At 51.9% G+C, this 17783-nt stretch overlaps 2 long non-coding RNA genes across 2 annotated transcripts; both read right to left on the bottom strand.

Annotated features, from left to right (window-relative positions):
- Positions 1-5888: 5888 nt before the first annotated feature.
- Positions 5889-9419, bottom strand: LOC104974401 (uncharacterized). The gene is made up of 3 exons (XR_811873.4): positions 7926-9419; positions 7330-7815; positions 5889-6995 (listed from the first exon to the last, which is right to left on the bottom strand). It is a non-coding gene; the product is annotated as an uncharacterized lncRNA (long non-coding RNA).
- Positions 9420-11842: 2423 nt separating this feature from the next.
- LOC112441821 (uncharacterized) lies at positions 11843-16847 on the bottom strand. The gene is made up of 2 exons (XR_003029706.2): positions 13547-16847; positions 11843-12127 (listed from the first exon to the last, which is right to left on the bottom strand). It is a non-coding gene; the product is annotated as an uncharacterized lncRNA (long non-coding RNA).
- Between the last annotated feature and the right edge of the window lie 936 nt (positions 16848-17783).

Below are 17783 nucleotides of genomic sequence, written 5' to 3'. Positions count from 1 at the left end.
CCGGATGCCGTGATCTTCGTTTTCTGAATGTTGAGCTTTAAGCCAACTTTTTCACTCTCCACTTTCACTTTCATCAAGAGGCTTTTGAGTTCCTCTTCACTTTCTGCCATAAGGGTGGTGTCATCTGCATATCTGAGGTTATTGATATTTCTCCCGGCAATCTTGATTTCAGCTTGTGTTTCTTCCAGTCCAGCGTTTCTCATGATGTACTCTGCATATAAGTTAAATAAACAGGGTGACAATATACAGCCTTGACAAACTCCTTTTCCTATTTGGAACCAGTCTGTTGTTCCATGTCCAGTTCTAACTGTTGCTTCTTGGCCTGCATACAAATTTCTCAAGAGGCAGGTCAGGTGGTCTGGTATTCCCATCTTTTTCAGAATTTTCCACAGTTTATTGTGATCCACACAGTCAAAGGCTTTGGCATAGTCAATAAAACAGAAATAGATGCTTTTCTGGAACTCTCTTGCTTTTTCCATGATCCAACGGATGTTGGCAATTTGATCTCTGGTTCCTCTGCCTTTTCTAAAACCAGCTTGAACATCTGGAATTTCACGGTTCACATATTGTTGAAGCCTGGCTTGGAGAATTTTGAGTATTACTTTACTAGCATGTGAGATGAGTGCAATTGTGCGGTAGTTTGAGCATTTTTTGGCATTGCCTTTCTTTGGGATTGGAATGAAAACTGACCTTTTCCAGTCCTGTGGCCACTGCTGAGTTTTCCAAATTTGCTGACATATTGAGTGCAGCACTTTCACAGCATCATCTTTCAGGATTTGGAATAGCTCAACTGGAATTCCATCACCTCCACTAGCTTTGTTCGTAGTGATGCTTTCTAAGGCCCACTTGACTTCACATTCCAGGATGTCTGGCTCTAGGTCAGTGATCACACCATCGTGATTATCTGGGTCGTGAAGATCTTTTTTGTACAGTTCTTCTGTGTATTCTTGCCATCTCTTCTTAATATCTTCTGCTTCTGTTAGGTCCATACCATTTCTGTCCTTTATCGAGCCCATCTTTGCATGAAATGTTCCTTTGGTATCTCTGATTTTCTTGACGAGATCGCTAGTCTTTCCCATTCTGTTGTTTTCCTCTATTTCTTTGCATTGATCGCTGAAGAAGGAGATCAATGCAAAGAAATAGAGGAAAAGCTGGGCTAGACGCAGCCTTATCCTATTCCTGGATGAGGCCAGGTTCACCAGTGTGTGTGCGCGCGCGCGTGTGTGTGTCTGTATCTGTGTGTGTCTGTGTGCTGCAGCTCTGCAATGGCATTCCATTCTTTCAAAGACTTCGCATCACTCCAGGATACACCATCCCCACAGTTCCCATCAGCCCAGCGCTCCCCTTCACACGGGCTCACTGGCCACAGCATCTGGGGTTCGGGTCCGCATCAGGGTGAGAGGGGGTTGCAGCAAACTATTGAAAATCTTGCAGGAAGGCGAGGTGAGGCACAGGGACGAAGCAGCCAGTCTCTTGGGTAGGTTTAGCCAGCTTCCCTTCGCCCCCAGCGCGGCCAGTTCGCTGCTGCAGGTGAGGGCCAGAGGGTCTCCTCGTCCCACGGAACTGGGCGGCGGCGCTCGGGCTACTCCTGGCGGTCGCGTTCAACAGTGCAGCCAGTCGAGAGCGGGTGTGCAGCGCCCTCTGCCGGTCGATAGCTGTCATTTCGTTCCCTTGAATTTCGCCTTGGGACTGGGAAGTTCTGTTACTGTCCTTCGTTCATAGTTAAGAAAACGGAGATACAGAGAAATTAGTAATTTATCCAAAGTGAAACTGACTGAGAGGGGATGTGAATCCACACATTCTGACTGCAGGCTCTGCGTTAAGACCAAGGTAGCTAATATGACCTCAAGGTGTGTCCACAAAAATGTGTGCACAGAGTCTTCCTTGGGGATCCAGCAGATCTGACCACTCCTGGGGGGCTGTGATGAGCCCTGTGTACCCCACTTTTGGAAAGCCATCAGCAGCAAATCACAACACATTCAGGATGAATGGCCAAAATGATGAGAGGATTCAAAGTCCAGTCATGTGAGGAAAAATGGAAAGCATGGGGGTTTTTTTCCTGGAGAAGGGACTTAGGAAACAGGAGAGGATTCCACACACCCGAAAGGAAGAGGGACTGGAGTGCCCTGGGATCCCACGGTGGGGACAGTGGGCGGGCTGTTCTCTGTGGTCCAGAGCCTTTCAAGGAAGCGCCCCACAAGGCGCTCCCTGGCCCTTGCCAGCTGGGATGGAGGGATGTGGACAAATGTGAAAGACCCTCAAGGCACTCGCAGCCTCTCGGATGCAGGGCAGTGGGTGTTAGCAACAGGGCAGGAAGCCAGACCACCCCTGGGGAGGGCCCAAGGCTGTCTGCTCTCCTCTATGGGGCGAGGTGGGAGGTGATTTTGGCTGCACTGTGGCCTGCCAGCTTCTGTAATCGTGGGCACGCGGGCTTCTCTAGTTGTGGCATGCAAGCTCTCAGGGGTTTCAAGGGGGTGGTTGTGGATGCTGCTCAGGACCTGGCTCCTTTGGGGCACAGGACACATCTGCCAGCCTCTGAGGGGCTGAGCTCTCTAAACCTGGGGGCTAGAGGTGTGCTCCCCAAACTGCAGGCAGTGACTGAGGAAGGGCGTTCTAAACATCAGAAGGGGGTGCCCTGAACCCCATGCAGCCTCTTTTGCCCCACAGCAGGGGAGACGGGAGGGTGGGTGCCTAGGAGAACAGACAGACTTTGTTGCTTGTTGTTTATGGGCTGCCCAGTCTCTCTGGGTCTCTTTAGAGTTTGTATTTTGTTTCTTAGTGGCAGCCTTTTGGTTGGGCAGATGCTGAGGCCTCCGGAGTGGGAAGCCCCTCACTATGTCTGGCACCTGCCTGCTGGGTGCTGGGGGCCGCAAGGGGGAGCAAGGGTCGGGTCCTCCGTCCCCTCACCAGTGGTGAACCTGAGGCTCAGATACTACCCCGTGAGGTGGAAGCAGACAGAGTGTGTGGATGAGGGGCATCAGTAGAGGGTCTCCAGGAGGCCAGCGCTGAGCCAGAGTTGGGGGTGCAAAAGATTTATGCGGGAGCAATGCCAGCAGTGGAAAATTCTGAAAGAGATGGGAATACCAGACCACCTGACCTGCCTCTTGAGAAATTTGTATGCAGGTCAAGAAGCAACAGTTAGAACTGGACATGGAACAACAGACTGGTTCCAAATAGGAAAAGGAGTATGTCAAGGCTGTATATTATCACCCTGCTTATTTAACTTATATGCAGAGTACATCATGAGAAACGCTGGACTGGAAGAAGCACAAGCTGGAATCAAGATTGCCGGGAGAAATATCAATAACCTCAGATATGCAGATGACACCACCCTTATGGCAGAAAGTGAAGAGGAACTCAAAAGCCTCTTGATGAAAGTGAAAGTGGAGAGTGAAAAAGTTGGCTTAAAGCTCAACATTCAGAAAACGAAGATCATGGCATCCAGTCCCATCACTTCATGGGAAATAGATGGGGAAACAGTGGAAACAGTGTCAGACTTTATTTTTCTGGGCTCCAAAATGACTGCAGATGGTGACTGCAGCCATGAAATTAAAAGACGCTTACTCCTTGGAAGGAAAGTTATGACCAACCTAGATAGCATATTCAAAAGCAGAGACATTACTTTGCCAACAAAGGTTAGTCTAGTCAAGGCTATGGTTTTTCCTGTGGTCATGTATGGATGTGAGAGTTGGACTGTGAAGAAGGCTGAGCCAAGAAGAATTGATGCTTTTGAACTGTGGTGTTGGAGAAGACTCTTGAGAGTCCTTTGGACTGCAAGGAGATCCAACCAGTCCATTCTGAAGGAGATCAGTCCTGGGATTTCTTTGAAAGGAATGATGCTAAAGCTGAAACTCCAGTACTTTGGCCACCTCGTGCGAAGAGCTGACTCATTGGAAAGAACTCTGATGCTGGGAGGGATTGGGGGCAGGAGGAGAAGGGGACGACAGAGGATGAGATGGCTGGATGGCATCACTGACTCGATGGACGTGAGTCTGGGTGAACTCCGGGAGTTGGTGATGGACAGGGAGGCCTGGTGTGCTGTGATTCATGGGGTCGCAAAGAGTCGGACATGACTGAGCCACTGAACTGAATGCCAGAAGAGAAAAGGGGAGCGAGCAGGGCTGGAAGGATCAGTTGGCAAGCTGCCTCTGGTCTCAGCAGCCCAGTGGATGCTCATATTCTCAGTGCCCATTAGAGGAGGCTGCGGGGTGGAACTGGCCACGGTGCCCTCACCTGGCTTAGTCACTGGCTGAAGGGGCCGAGAGGAAGATGGCCTTGACTGTGTGACTCAAAAGCTGACGCTGATCCCATCACTCAGGTTAGCCCCCAGCTGACCACCCTCCTTGCAGCTCCTTCTGAGGGGTCCATCTGGGAGTCACCTAAGTCCAGTCCGTGATGGAGGGTGAGTGGAGGGGTGGGGGCTGAAGCCAGGCCTGTGCCCCACAACCCACAGCTCCCCCAGAAGGCCACAGCAGCACTGGGCGGTCCACCACGGGTCAGCCTCATCCAGAGAAGGGGCGGCTTGCTGCATGGCCCTCCCAGTCATCCATGAAGAGGGGTGGTCCTCCAACTGCCTGGACCTCCAGACTCCCAAGAAGACTGGAGTTGGATTCTTAAGGCAGTCCCGTTCCTCATGACTCACCTGTGACAAAGGTGGCTCGAATAGGGGCCAAAGCACAGCGTGTGTTCTGTGCGACCAGCAGGCCAAGCTGGGAGTGAAAGTGGCCGGACACGGAGACATTGTCTGACCGGAGCTTCTCACTCACCTCTAGCCCCAGGGTCCCCTGAGCCTAGGCCCAGTGTGCTGGTCACCTGCTGCCTCCAGGGTCTCTCCGCCCCCCCAGCAGTGTCTGTCTGCTCTTTCCTATTATATGCCAGCATTGATGGCAAATCTTGGGCTCGGGGCCCTGGGACCTCTCCACTGATGCCCAGCCCCTCCCACAAGCGCAGAGCTCCAGACCATGGGCCCCTCATCAGGTACTAAGACTCCCCGTTTTATAAAAACACGGAATCCCAGAGAGTGGAGGTGGGAGTTGTCTGAGGTCACCCAGCAGCAGATACCGGCTCCAGGGTGGGGAGTTCCTGACACCCAGAACGGGTGCTTAAAACCCCAGATCAAACTGCCCACCTCCAAGTGGACGCTTCCCAGCTTGTTAATTATCCTTCTCTGCTGCCTGAAGTAGGATGTTTGTGTTTTACTGTAGGAAGGGCTGACACTTATTGAGCACCTACTGTGTACCAGGTGCTTGGAACACGAAGAGAAATAAAACACAGTCTCGGCCACTGTGTGGAGTGAGTGTGTTGCCTCACTGAGGTTTGTCACGCGAGCACAGACCAGCTCTGGACCCCGGAAAGTGCACCTCCATGCTGCTTTATTTATGTGCCCACAAGGCTTTTCCAGCTCTAGCTGGTCTGAATTTCCTGTTGCTCGGACAAGAGTTAAGGGAGCCGAGAAGCCCAGGGTGACCTGAGGCTTCACCACAAACTTGTCCTTGTGGAGACCGCCCCCGCCCCCAGACTGGGTGGACTGCGAGATGGGAGGCACCAGCCAGAGAGGGCAGAGCCAGCCGCTGGGCTCTGAGACCAGCACCCTGCACTGGTTGTCAGGCTGCTGTAACGAAGGGCTGCAGACTGGGGGACGCTTCACCAGCTGAAAGTGTCATTTCCAGTTTGGGAGGCTTCGAAGTCCAAGATCCAGCTGTCAGCAGGCTGGGGAGGAGAATCCATCTCCTTGGCTTCTAGATGGCTGGCTGCTCCCTGTGGGTTCTTGTAGTCTTCCTTCTGCACACATCTGGGTCCAAAGTTCCTCTCCTCTCTAGTTGTGGCCACTGGCTCAGCAGTTGCTCCAAGGCATGTGGGTTCCCTGACCAGGGATCGAATCTGAGTCACATGAATTGCAAGACAGATTCTTTACCACTGGGCTACCAGTGAAGTCTCCTCAATTCAGGGGAGTCGGGTTCGATCCCTGTTCAGGGAACCCACATGCCTTGGAGCAACTACTGAGCCCGTGGCCACAACTAGAGAATCTGGGCACAGCATCAGAAGATCCCGCGGGACTCAGCGCAGGGCACACGTGCCAGAACTAAGACCTGACACAGTCAAGTAAGTACATAGATAAATAATTAAAAAACCCACTCTGACTCTCCTATCTCCCCTAAAAGTGGGAAATAAATCTCCCATGTGAAGGTATCTTCCCTGTACAGGAAGGATAAAAAGCATTCTTATCACCAGAGTTAGGGAATCCAAGGCTAAGAAAGATGCATAAACAAACTGTGTTACTTCATTAGTCTGCAACCCCAAGTACAAGCTCTTTTGTTAATACCAAGTAAGTAATTGTTTAAAAATGATATGTAAACATCCTGTTTTGGTTATTTCGGGAGTCCCATTTCTATCAGCGTGCATGCTCAGGTGCTCAGCCTTGTCAGACTCTGCTCACTAGGCCCTTTGGCAAGAATACTGGAGTGGGTTGCCATTTCCTCCAAGGGATCTTCCTAACCCAGGGACTGAACCAGGGTCTCCTGCTCTCCCGATTGGCAGGCAGATTCTTTACCACTGAGCCTTCCATGCATATGAATTAATTTTTTAAAATTTGTCTTGTGTCAATTGAATTATTAGAGCAACCAAAAGAACCCATGAGTGTGGCAGGGGTGGGGGGGATTTCCCCCTTCCTGACTGTTGCACAGAACATTTGCCTGAGGACAGTGTACCCACACTTGTCAACTGCAGTGTGGAATCACCTGGGGTCTCGGGCAGAACACCTGAGCATCTGAGGCAGCAAGCGGGGCAAAGGAAGACAATGTGTGCTCAGTCGCTCAGTCGTGTCCGACTCTTTGTGACCCCATGGACTGAAGCCCGCCAGGCTTCTCTGTCCAAGGGATTCTCCAGGCAAGAGTACTGAAGTGGGTTGCCATTTCCTCCTCCAGGGGATCTTTCCTACCCAGGGATTGAACGTGCGTCTCCTGCATTGGGAGGCAGATTCTTTACCACTGCACCACCTGGAAGCCCAAAGGAAGAGAATTCAAGTGAAGACAGCCCTTAGGTTTTGTTCCTAGCACGGAAATTCCCAAGCAGGATGCCCTGGAAGAGGACACGCCTTCTTTTCAGGGCAGGAGTGGCAGCTGCTCCTGGCAACTCCAACTATCGAATGGCCCCACTGTCAGGGGGTTGGGGATACAGGGTCCCCGTGCCTTAGGGCTGCCGGATTGAGCAATAAAAATACAGGATGCTCAATTCAATTTCAGTCTTAGGTTCACAGCAATTTTTTTTTTTTTAAGTACAAGTATTTCCAAAACATTGCATGGAACATACCTACACTACAAAATGACTTACCTGTTAGATCAAGAGGTCAGGAAAGACCTCTCTGAGGGACGTCTGGGCAGAGACCTGAATGAAATCAAGAGAGAGCAGGACAGACCTGGGGGACCAGGGGAAGCAGAGGGTGGAAAGGTGTGGTTTATTGGAATCTCATAAGGGTCAGTGTGGTATGTTTCAGGTTTTAGTGTGAGCGGATGAAAATGCGGATCCGGTACCCTGACTCTAAATAGGAGTAGTTGGCAGACACAGGGCTCACTCCTAAATAAGCCCTCCTGGAATCTGGCTTGCTCCCTCCTTCTCCTTGCATTTTCTGCACACAGTCCAGGGGGTTCAACTCAATGGTCTTGGGGGTCAGAGGTGGGAGCCCTTCAGGGATCATCTCACGCAAACCCCTCCTGTTTCTGGCGGGGGATGGGTGCCAGGGGTCTCTGAAGACCTTGCCCGCCAGGATGAAGGGGAGAAGTGGCTCTGCAGTGCCTGGTCTTCAGCTCCTGTGTGTTTCTGGAAAGAGCATGGGGATCAGGTGTGTAATTTTGGAGACACGCCTCCTCCATCACACACACACACACACACACACACACACACACACTTTCTCTCTCTCTCTCTCTTACCTCTCTTACCACTTTTCAGCTGGGGCCCCTCGATGGGACATCCGGCTTTGATGCCGCCAAAATCTTGGCATTCTCTCCCCACCGAAGCCAGATAAAAAACACGGAGACAGAGTTTGCAGGAAATAGAAAGGTGGTTTTAATCTTCTGCCGGCGGAGGGAAGACGCAGCAGGCTCATGCCTCAAGAATTGTGCCCCTCTTCCAGGGGGAGTCTAGGGGATTATATAGATGAGGGTTCCAAGTTCTGGGTTGGTGATGAGGAACAAAGGTATAAGGATATTGTATAATTCTTGTATTGTTTCAAAAACAGTCAGAGGCTGGCATCAGGTAGCCCAGTAGTTGGGTCCATTGTCTTTTGTGAATTGTACTGGGCTGTCTTTGTATAATGCAAAAAGAGAGGGGAAAAAAAAAAAAACAGCGAGGAAGAGAGTGCTGTAAAGGTGAGAACAGATTCAGGATGTAATTAGCATAGAGTCAAAGGATAATAGATGCAGAATGAAGCTTACCCAGAGCTAGGAGGCAGAAAAGCAAACTCGGTTGTAGACAACAGATTAGAAACAGTGAAAGTAAAACCTAGGAGAGATCAGGCCTGCTCACTGTTCTTTTTATCTTCTTCGTTCTCAGGAAAGAAAAACCCGTTCCTCTTTTTTCCTTCGCATTACACCAGCTTGACCATGTCAGGCGGGAGGTGGTCTCTACCTGGCAGCTCGCAGTTCCCTGACCCCTTGGGACATGCGTGCAGGTCTAACTGGAGTCCCTAGCTAGGGCTCAACTTCCTTTTTTCTGGTTTGAAAGAACATGCCAGAGAAAGAACAATGTCCCTTCCCCAGAGCAAGGGCCCCAGAAAGCTCCTTACACTTCTCCAAGCTGGGCGGTCAATCGCAGGCCTCTGACTCTTCCCTGGACCTCAGCCCCTAGCGCCTCTGAGAGCCCCACGAGCCCGTCTGTCCAGACCTTCATCCACCCACCGCCTCCGCGAAGGGAAGCGAAAGGGTCAGAATTGCCCCAGCAATGCCCCCTCCCCTCCAGCACCTCCTGCCCCCGCAGTCCAGCCCAGCCCCGGGCACACCCATCCTCTGCGGAAGGACGCGCCACGGCCGCCCCCCGCCCCGCCGGTCCCCTCCCCCGCCTCCCCGGCTCCCCAGCCCAGAGCAGAACTGAGACCGGAAGTGAGCTCAGCTGCTCCAGCCGCAGAGAGGGCGGCTCCCGCAGGCCGGCCCTGCAGGTGCCTGCAAGTTTCTGAAGCAGACCTCACTCCAGCCCCAAACCCATAGCGTTAGGACCTGAAGACCTGGAGAACCTGAACACAGCACTCGGATCGATCCATCCCAAAGGCCGTGCACATCGTTGGTGCTTATCTGGCGCCCGATGGCCCTCGGGAAGATACAAACAGGGACAGTCTTTGCTGCACCCACGCGGGCCAGGAGCACCCCCTGCGGTGGCCAAGGATGGGGAGAGCGAGAAACACACCCCGCCTCTACGCCCCAGACGGCCCAGCCCTCCTCAGCTGCGGTGGCTCCAGGCGGGTCACTTCGTTGCTGGGTTCTGTTTTCTCCGGGAATTGTGAGGTTGAGATGAGGACACATGCAAAGTGTGTAAACTGTGATACACACAGGTGCATAGCAGCAACCCATCTACCGTCTTCCTGCCTGCCTTCCCTGGTGACTTGTCAAGTTATTTTGAGAGGGGTAGCTAAGGGTGGAAGACACATCTAGGAGGTTCATGCAGTTCATGGTGACCCTTGTTTCTTTGGAGGTGGCACAGTAGAGCGGTGGAGAGGGTATGGCTTTCCATGTCCTGGCTGTGTGACCTTCAGCAAGTGGCTTAGCTTCTCTGTGCTTCGATGTGAAACTGGCTAAATGAGATTGATACTATCAATACCTACTTTAGGGGGTTGTGTTGAGGATTTAACAACACATATTAAGTTCTCCATTCTGTAAGTGCCTGGCACATAGTAACTGCTCAACAGGAGTTAGTTCTGGTCATGCTGCACACCTGGGGGCAAAGAAGCAGAGGCCAGCCTAGGGGCACTGCTGATTTTTGTTGGCACCCCAGGGCCCAGACACTGTGCTGTTCCTCCACCTTTGGTTTCCTTCTGTTTCCTGATCCTCTTTCCAATAAATTGCCTTTTGGGGCAAAAGTTAGGATCTGTTACTCTTGTACCCTTAACCCTGGAATGGAAAAGAAACAACCAGTATCATTCCCCTAAACTAATCTCACCTGGAGCTTGTATCTCCCTGAGGGGGATTGTTCATTTTTGATTTCTGAGGACCCCTCCTCCCCCACCAACTCCATGGGCTCATCAGGAATCAAAAGGCTTTCAGGGGAACAGGAACAGGAGAAGGGGCCTACGCCACAGTTCCCTGAGCACTGCCCCCGCCTCCAGGGGCTCCCAGATGTCCCCACAGGCTCTTCCTGGGCGGTCACAGGCATATACTGGGATCCCCCCACCCTGGTCTTGAGCCTGGGGAGGGGGGCTCTGTGGACTCGTCCAGGGCTCATGCCATGTCCCCTGGGCAGTCTGGCCTTCCCACTGGAGGAGACCGAGGCCTGGGCTCTGGCCCTGCCAGGCCTTAGGCAACCCAAGTGGATTTTTCTTGGGGCTGGGCAGCCCCTGAAGCATCAGGAATCAGTCTGCTTCCCCCGCCTTTCCTCTCTCTCTGAGAGCCTGTTGGGGGGACATGAAGGCCCGTCTGTCTTTCTGGGTGGAGGAAGGGAACGGCCTTTCATTTTATTCCTCATGTGCCGACAGTTTATTTCACAGCCATCCTGCATACTTGCAGCCGAAGACGTGTGAACCAAGAACAAAGTGTGGCTCACCACTGAGTCTACAAGGGCCAACGTCCTAACCCACTGTATTCCTACCAACAGTGTGCCCCGAGAAGAATTCAGGATGAAGAACAGGATTAGGCACCCTGTGCTTTGATGAAACGGGCCCCTGGATAGTTAGATGCATAGCTTAGGGGAGTATTTTTGCATCTTCCCATTCACAGGAAAGCACTAAAATCATGAACTTCAGATATCTGTTCTTCGTGATTAGCAGTTATCTTTTACCAAGATGTATGCTGGCCCAGATGTATTTCCTAGCCAAAAATCATACAGAAACTGGTTTCTCCCCAATTTCTGCAGAGTAGTTTCCTCTGAGCTGCTGAGTGGCTGTCTCCCAGGTTATTGTCTTCAGCAAGACCCTGAATAAAACTTAAATTTACAGCTCTTACTGTGTCTTTAAGTCAACAAATGTCTCAGAGGAGGCCCCAGGTTTCAGGGGAGATGATGCCCGGGTCTTGGTCAGTTCAGCTCACAGACTGCTGCGGCCCTGCCTGCACCTCTGCCTTGACACTGGGACAGCAGGACCCCACCATGCCCACTTCGCTCACCCAGAAGAAGACGAGGCTTAGTATTTCCTTTCCCCAGCTTGGGCTGATCAGGCATTGTCACATTACTTTCTCAGGTCCCACTTCCTGTCCCACTGAGGCCCACAGGCTAACCACCCCCAGTGACCCACATCATTTCTTCACAGCTTCTTCTGTCTGTTCTCAGGTTATCAGACGTCCAGATTGCCCCCTGGGACAGAACTCCTGCTTATGCAGGTGACAGGGATGACTCCCAAGCTTTTTTCCCTGTTGTTCGTAGCCCAGGCTTCCTGCCAGCTCACCCAGGCCATGCCTCTCCTCTGGCCCATGAGTTTCCTCCTCTGGACCCTGCCGATCAAAGCCCAGAGCTGACTCCTGGGATCTGCAACACAGGCATCTCAGGCCTCACTCTTCCCCCTTCCCCACCCCTAACCCCACCTCTGGTCGTTTCCTCTTTCAAGATGCAGACTGGGCTTGCAAGTCTGGTTAAACACCCCGTCAAATCTCCTATTTCCTGTCATTAAGAAGGAGAAAAAAGGCAGTTGTTCAGAATCTTCAGATGTGAGCAAATTCCAAGAGTATTTCTTTATTATAAAGCATCTTTCAGCAAAGAAGGAATTCCAGTGGCCAAAGTTTCGTATTTTTTTCAATGAAACAGAAACAGATATTTTAATTTAGAAGCAAAATATCGTGGTCCTTGTGCCTCTCTCTTCTTTCTTGCCCTTCTCCACATGATATTTGTGACTTGGTGACATCTTTCTTGCTGATGTTTGCATCTTTCTCATGCATCTTTCTCGTGCAGCCATGAAATCAAAAGATACTTGTTCCTCGGAAGGAAAACTGTGACAAACCTAGACAGGGTATTAAAAAACATAGACATCACTTTGTCAATTAAGGTCCTTATAGTCAAAGCTGTGGTTTTTCCAGTCGTCATATATGGATGTGAGGGTTGGACCATAAAGAAGGCTGAGCACCAAAGAATTGATGCTTTCGAATTATGGTGCTGGAGAAGACTCTTGAGAGTCTCTTGGACAGCAAGGAGATCAAGCCAGTCAAGTCTAAAGGAAATCAACCCTGAATATTCGTTGGAAGGACTGATGCTGAAGCTGAAGCTCCAATAGTTTGGCCACTTGATGCAAAGAGTTGACTCCCTGGAAAAAACCCTGATGCCAGGAAAGATTGAGAGCAGGAGGAGAAGGGGGTGGCAGAGGATGAGATGGTTGGATGGCATCACTGACTCAATGGACATGAGTTTGAGCAAACTCTGGGAGATGGTGAAGGACAGGGAAGCCTGGTGTGCTGCAGTCCATGGGGTCACAAAGGGTTGGACATGGCTTAGCATCTACACAACAACATCTTTTTCAACCCAGTGCTTCAGACTACCTCGAAGGATTTTATTTGCCTTTCCTGTAAAGCTAAGCCCCCTCACCTTGACCGCTTTAGCCCAGGTCAGCACTAGCTCTCACCAGGATGGCAGCCACAGCTCCTCACCCTCTGCCTGTCTCTAGTCTCACTCACCTCACCTCTGCCTACCCTGCGCCGGCCAGGTCTCTGATCCTCTTGTTCTTCTTGCTCAGTGGTGAAACATTGTCTACAGAGGGCGGCAAACTTTCTCTGTAGAGGGCCAAATGCACACAGTTTAAGGCCACATGGTAGACCCTGCCATTCTAGTCTAGGTGGGACTGTGCTCCAATAAAACGTTTACAAAAATAGGCAGCAGGCTAGATTCGGCCGTGGACTGCAGTTTGCCAACCCTGATCACAGAAGATGTGGACAGCTCAACCTGCCCTAAGACACCTCTCCGGATGTGGTTGCTTTCTCCCTCTTCACTTCTACTTCCCACACCCCTCTGCCACCCCCAGCCCACTCACTGCCAATTCCATATTGCTTCAGGTGGCCCCAATGCACTGTGTTCCTGCTGTGTCTCTGCATGCAACGATTCTTCATCCTAGGCTTCACCCTTTCTCCACCTGGGAATCGCCCACCTCTCCCTCCAGACTCAGCATCACCACTCCCTGGGCATCTCTATTCACACCCACTCCCAGCTGTTCACCCTTCCCGCTTCATTTGCCTGACCTCTGACAACACCAGCCCTTTTCTCCTCTTCCTTTGGATTCCATCTTGCCTTGTATTTTTCACTTTTCCTGCCTCTCCTGCCTCCCCTCTTCCATCTCCTGCCAGTCTCATCCCTGGCGCTCCTCGCTGCCCGTCTCCAGCCCCTGCTCCCCTCCCTCTCGTTGTGGGCCATCTCCTTCCTGTGGCTCACTTACCTCCTGGAAGCTGATGCTCCCAGAAGCACACCTCCAGCTGGACCTCTCCAGAGCATGAGACTCTGGACTCCCGCAGACGCCACACTCAAAGTCGCATCAGCTGCTCCCGCTCGGTGTGTCCACGCCTCAGCTCATTGGCTCTGTTCCGGCATCCCTCGATGTAAGATGGCATCTCAGGCTGGATGTTTTTGGAGCATCCTCCAAAGCCCCTTAGCCACAGCCATCTGTCTGCCTCCAGCCGTTCTACCCGCTCCACCACATTGGTCCTGGGTCACTACCTGTGGTTCAACAAGACACCTCTGCCTAGATGCGCATGAGCCCGGCTGGCCATTCAGTCTCTTCCCAGGGCATTTGGAACTGGGTAGTGCTGGTGTTTCTTCAGGTGAATTGGCCTATTCTGTGTGGGTGGGGGCTGGGGGGAAAGGCATTTTCCACCACCCCAGGGCCTGGGGGGACAGCAGGAGCTGGTCTGAGAGAGGAGGAGGGCTGGGCAGGCAGGATCAGAGGTGAGAAAGCTGAGGTCAAGTCTGGAGCGTGAGGTGGCAGGGCAGGGGTCATGCGCCCACTGTACGGATGCTGAAGGAGACACCAAGGGAAGAGTGATGTGGTCCCCAGGTCAGTAATCCAGGCTTTGCTGCCCTGACCCTCCTTCCTCAACTGGGTCCCGTGCCCTCTTAGCCTCTGCTCTCTGCCAGCAGGGGGCTCCCCTGAATCTGAAGCCCCTTCCTGCTCTGGGTGGCTGGACCCCCCTGCATCTCTGCAGCTGTGCCCCTCTGCTGTGCCTTCCCTTCCCCCCAGTGCATTCCTGACAAAGGGTTGAGAGCCAGAGGGCTGGACTGACCTGCTGGGTCTGGGCTGGTTTGGGGCCAGGCCTTTCCTGACTCTGGTCTTCGCATAACAAGGTGATTCTCTTCCTCTGGCAGCAGGGGCCCTGGTGGGGGTGTGGGTGGGGAGGGGGCCCAGACTCCTCCTGCTGGCTCTGGCTTTTGTGGTCTCTTCTAGCCTGGACTGGGAGCCCGGTAGGCCCAAGACTCCGCAACCCAGACTGGCACAGCGGGCAGAGACTAGGGAGGGCCTCATGGTCTCAACAGAGTAGCAGGAAGTTTGCCTGAAGTCTCCAGCAGGCCATCTGCTCCCACCGAGCAGAGTGTGCAGTCTTGAGAGAAGCAGCCAGGGCTACAGACCCACTGGGGACTCTGTTAAGGGAGTTCATTTTTTTAAAGGTTTGTTTTATCTCTCTTTGGTTCATTCAGGTTGAATGTGTTTGCATACAGCCCTCTAGGCCTCTGTCCGCTGCTCCCCTGCCCTCCAGACCCCAGTGAACACCCTCAGACGTAAAAGGACAAGGAATAAACAGTGGGTGCAAGATGAAGGAGAAGGGGGTCGGCCCTCCAGGTCCTTCAAAAGCAGTCCATCCCTTTAGGTGAGTTCAGGGCAGCTGTCCCCACAGAAACACTCAAGGACAGCCGGACTCAAGAGAAGTGGCTCAAAAGGAGAAGTGGAATCACCTCCCCAGCTGGGCCATTGCAGAGGCCATGGTTCAAAGCAGGGCTATGAAAGACCCCAGCTGGCGGGAGGACACCCATACTTTCTGTCACTTTTACCCTATAGATGCTGATTAGCAATTCAACTCTGAGAGGTTCTGCATCTTTAACTAAAAAAAGAAAAACTTGGGTGGCGTCCTCATTGGGGTCATAAAGAGAAGTGAGAAAAGTGAAAGTGAAAGTCACTCATTCGTGTCAGACTCTTTGTGACCCCATGGACTAGGCAGCCATGGAATTCTCCAGCCCAGAATACTGGAGTGGGTAGCCGTTCCCTTCTCCAGGGGGATCTTCCCAACCCAGGGATCAAACCCAGGTCTCCCGCATTGCAGGCAGATGCTTTACCAGCTGAGCCAGCAGGGAAGAGGTGACCTTTATTTCTATGTGGAAGCACCAGTGGGGCATCTGCTCCCAGGTGGGTGGGTCATTCAGCCATTCAGCAAGCAGTGAACTGGAGGTGGTGACACGAAAGGGTCCTCAGGGACGCGTTCTATGTGGGGTGTCTGGATGTAGCAGCGTAGGAAAGGAGCTTGAAGAGGTTAAGAGCAGGTGGGGACGATTTGTGGCAGCTGGCCAGCTGTGCGGCTGTGGTTGCTGCTTTTACGTTAGATCAGATTTCCTCAAGCGTGACAAACAAGAAAGCGTAGTGGAACAGGCTGGCTTTCTGTTGCTGTTGTTCGGTCGCTCAGTCATGTTGGACTCTTTGTGACCCCATGGACTGCAGCAGGCCAGGCTTCCCTGTCCTTCACCAGCTCCCGGAGTTTGCTCAGACTCATGTCCATTGAGTTGATGATGCCACCCAACCGTCTCATTCTCTATCGCTCCCTTCTTCTCCTGCCCTCAATCTTTTTCCCAGCATCAGGGAAAAGGCAAAAAGATATGACACTGGCTTTCTGAGCAGAATCCAAACTTTGGTCAAACCCTGTTACAACTAATTTTGCATCAGAAAAAATATAATCTATAGTTTCAAAAAATCCTCAAACTTCAGCTTACTGTTCTTTACCGCTGAAATCCTTAATATGCTCCCAAAGCAGTGAGACAGAAACCCTTGCCGCCGCTGTTCCTGCTCTTGGCTTCCGCGGGCATCTGCATTCTTCCCAGTGTGGCGGGTTGGCCCCCAGGAGTCTCCACGTCACGGACACAGAGAGGCTGGGCTGGTGCCTGGAGGCATCTGGGACTGGAGGGTGCTGTGTAAGACACTCGCCTTCTCTCACCACCGGGTGCAGAAGGACTGTATTCAGTGGTTCTCACAGAGATCTGTGCTCCCCGCCTCCCTCCCTCCGCCCCACCTCCCCACTGTGATCAGACCTGTCCCTCCTCCCACCCCCAGTGGCTGCACCTGAGGGCTCACACCTTCGCCCTCCCCTTCTACTGCTCCCAGGACGCAGTCCCCAGGACCTCGGATCTCTACTCTCGTCTCTCTTCTCTCAGGAATAGACTCTTCCGTGTGCTCTCATCCACTCCTGAGGAGAACAGATACCATCGAAGGTGCGGAAATCTGTCATTTCTTGGCCTCCTCTGTCTCATGCTCCTGTTTCATTAACCCGATGTTCCACGGAATATCGATGGTATCCCAGAAGCATCTCAAATTCATCACATCCCAGACTGAACCTGTCCAGTTCCTGCCAAATCCTTGCCCCTCTGTCGGTATTCTTTATCTCAGACGCCCCCTCCTTCAGCTCACTCACCCAGAAACCCCGCGGTGCGGGGGGTGGTGTAGTTAGAGGCATGAGGCTTCCAGTTGAGCCCCTTGGTGCAAATTCCAGTTCCACCACATCCCGTGTTATCCTGGCACAGAAGTTCTTTAGTCCTTCTGTGCTTCAGTTTCACAGAATGGAAACAGTCTCCTTCTTACAGACAGTAAGGAATAAAGGAAATGTTCCAGGGGACCCAGCCACATAGATGGTACTCAATAAACACCAGCTGTTATTACCTCAACAACAACAACAACACACACACACACACACACACACACACAAGAGCAGTGATGCAGTCCTGTGGGCTCGACCTTGTCTCCACATTCAGGCCCCCCTAACCCAGTGTTCCACCGTCAGGGCCACACCCTTGACTCAGACCTTCATTATTTCCACTCAGCTTCTGCAACAGACTCTCTCACCCTTCATAGTCTCCCTACTCCTGTCCACCTGGGAAATACAGAGCAGCCTTATTGAGATATTACTCACATACCACATAGTTTATTCATTTAAAATGTATACTGAATGGTTTTTAGTATATTTACAGAGTCGTGTAACCATCTCCACAACCAATTTTAGACCATTTTCATGAACCCCAAAAGAAACAACCCTGGGCTCATTAACAGTACTCCCCATTCCTGCTTCCATTCCCAGAGCTAGGCAATCTATTTTCTGTTCCTATAGATTTCCCTATTCTGGACCTTACATATGAATGGAATCATACAATATGTGATCTTTTGTGAGTGGCTTTTTTCACTTAATGTGATGTTTTCCAGGTTCATCCATGTTGTAACAGGTTTTTATTCCCTTTTATGGCCAAATCCCCTGGTGGCTCAGATGCTAAAGAATCCACCTGCGATGCAGGAGACCTGGGCTGGATCCCTGAGTTGGGAAGATCCCCTGGAGAAGGGGATGGCAATCCACTTCAATATTCTTGCCTGGAGAATACCATGGACAGAGGAGCCTGGCAGGCTACAGTTCATGGGGTTGCAAAGAGTCAAG

Source organism: Bos taurus, chromosome 16 (genome assembly GCF_002263795.3).
Source record: "Bos taurus isolate L1 Dominette 01449 registration number 42190680 breed Hereford chromosome 16, ARS-UCD2.0, whole genome shotgun sequence".
Classification (NCBI taxonomy): Eukaryota; Metazoa; Chordata; class Mammalia; order Artiodactyla; family Bovidae; genus Bos; species Bos taurus.
This window is presented reverse-complemented; position numbering and strand designations above follow the sequence as displayed.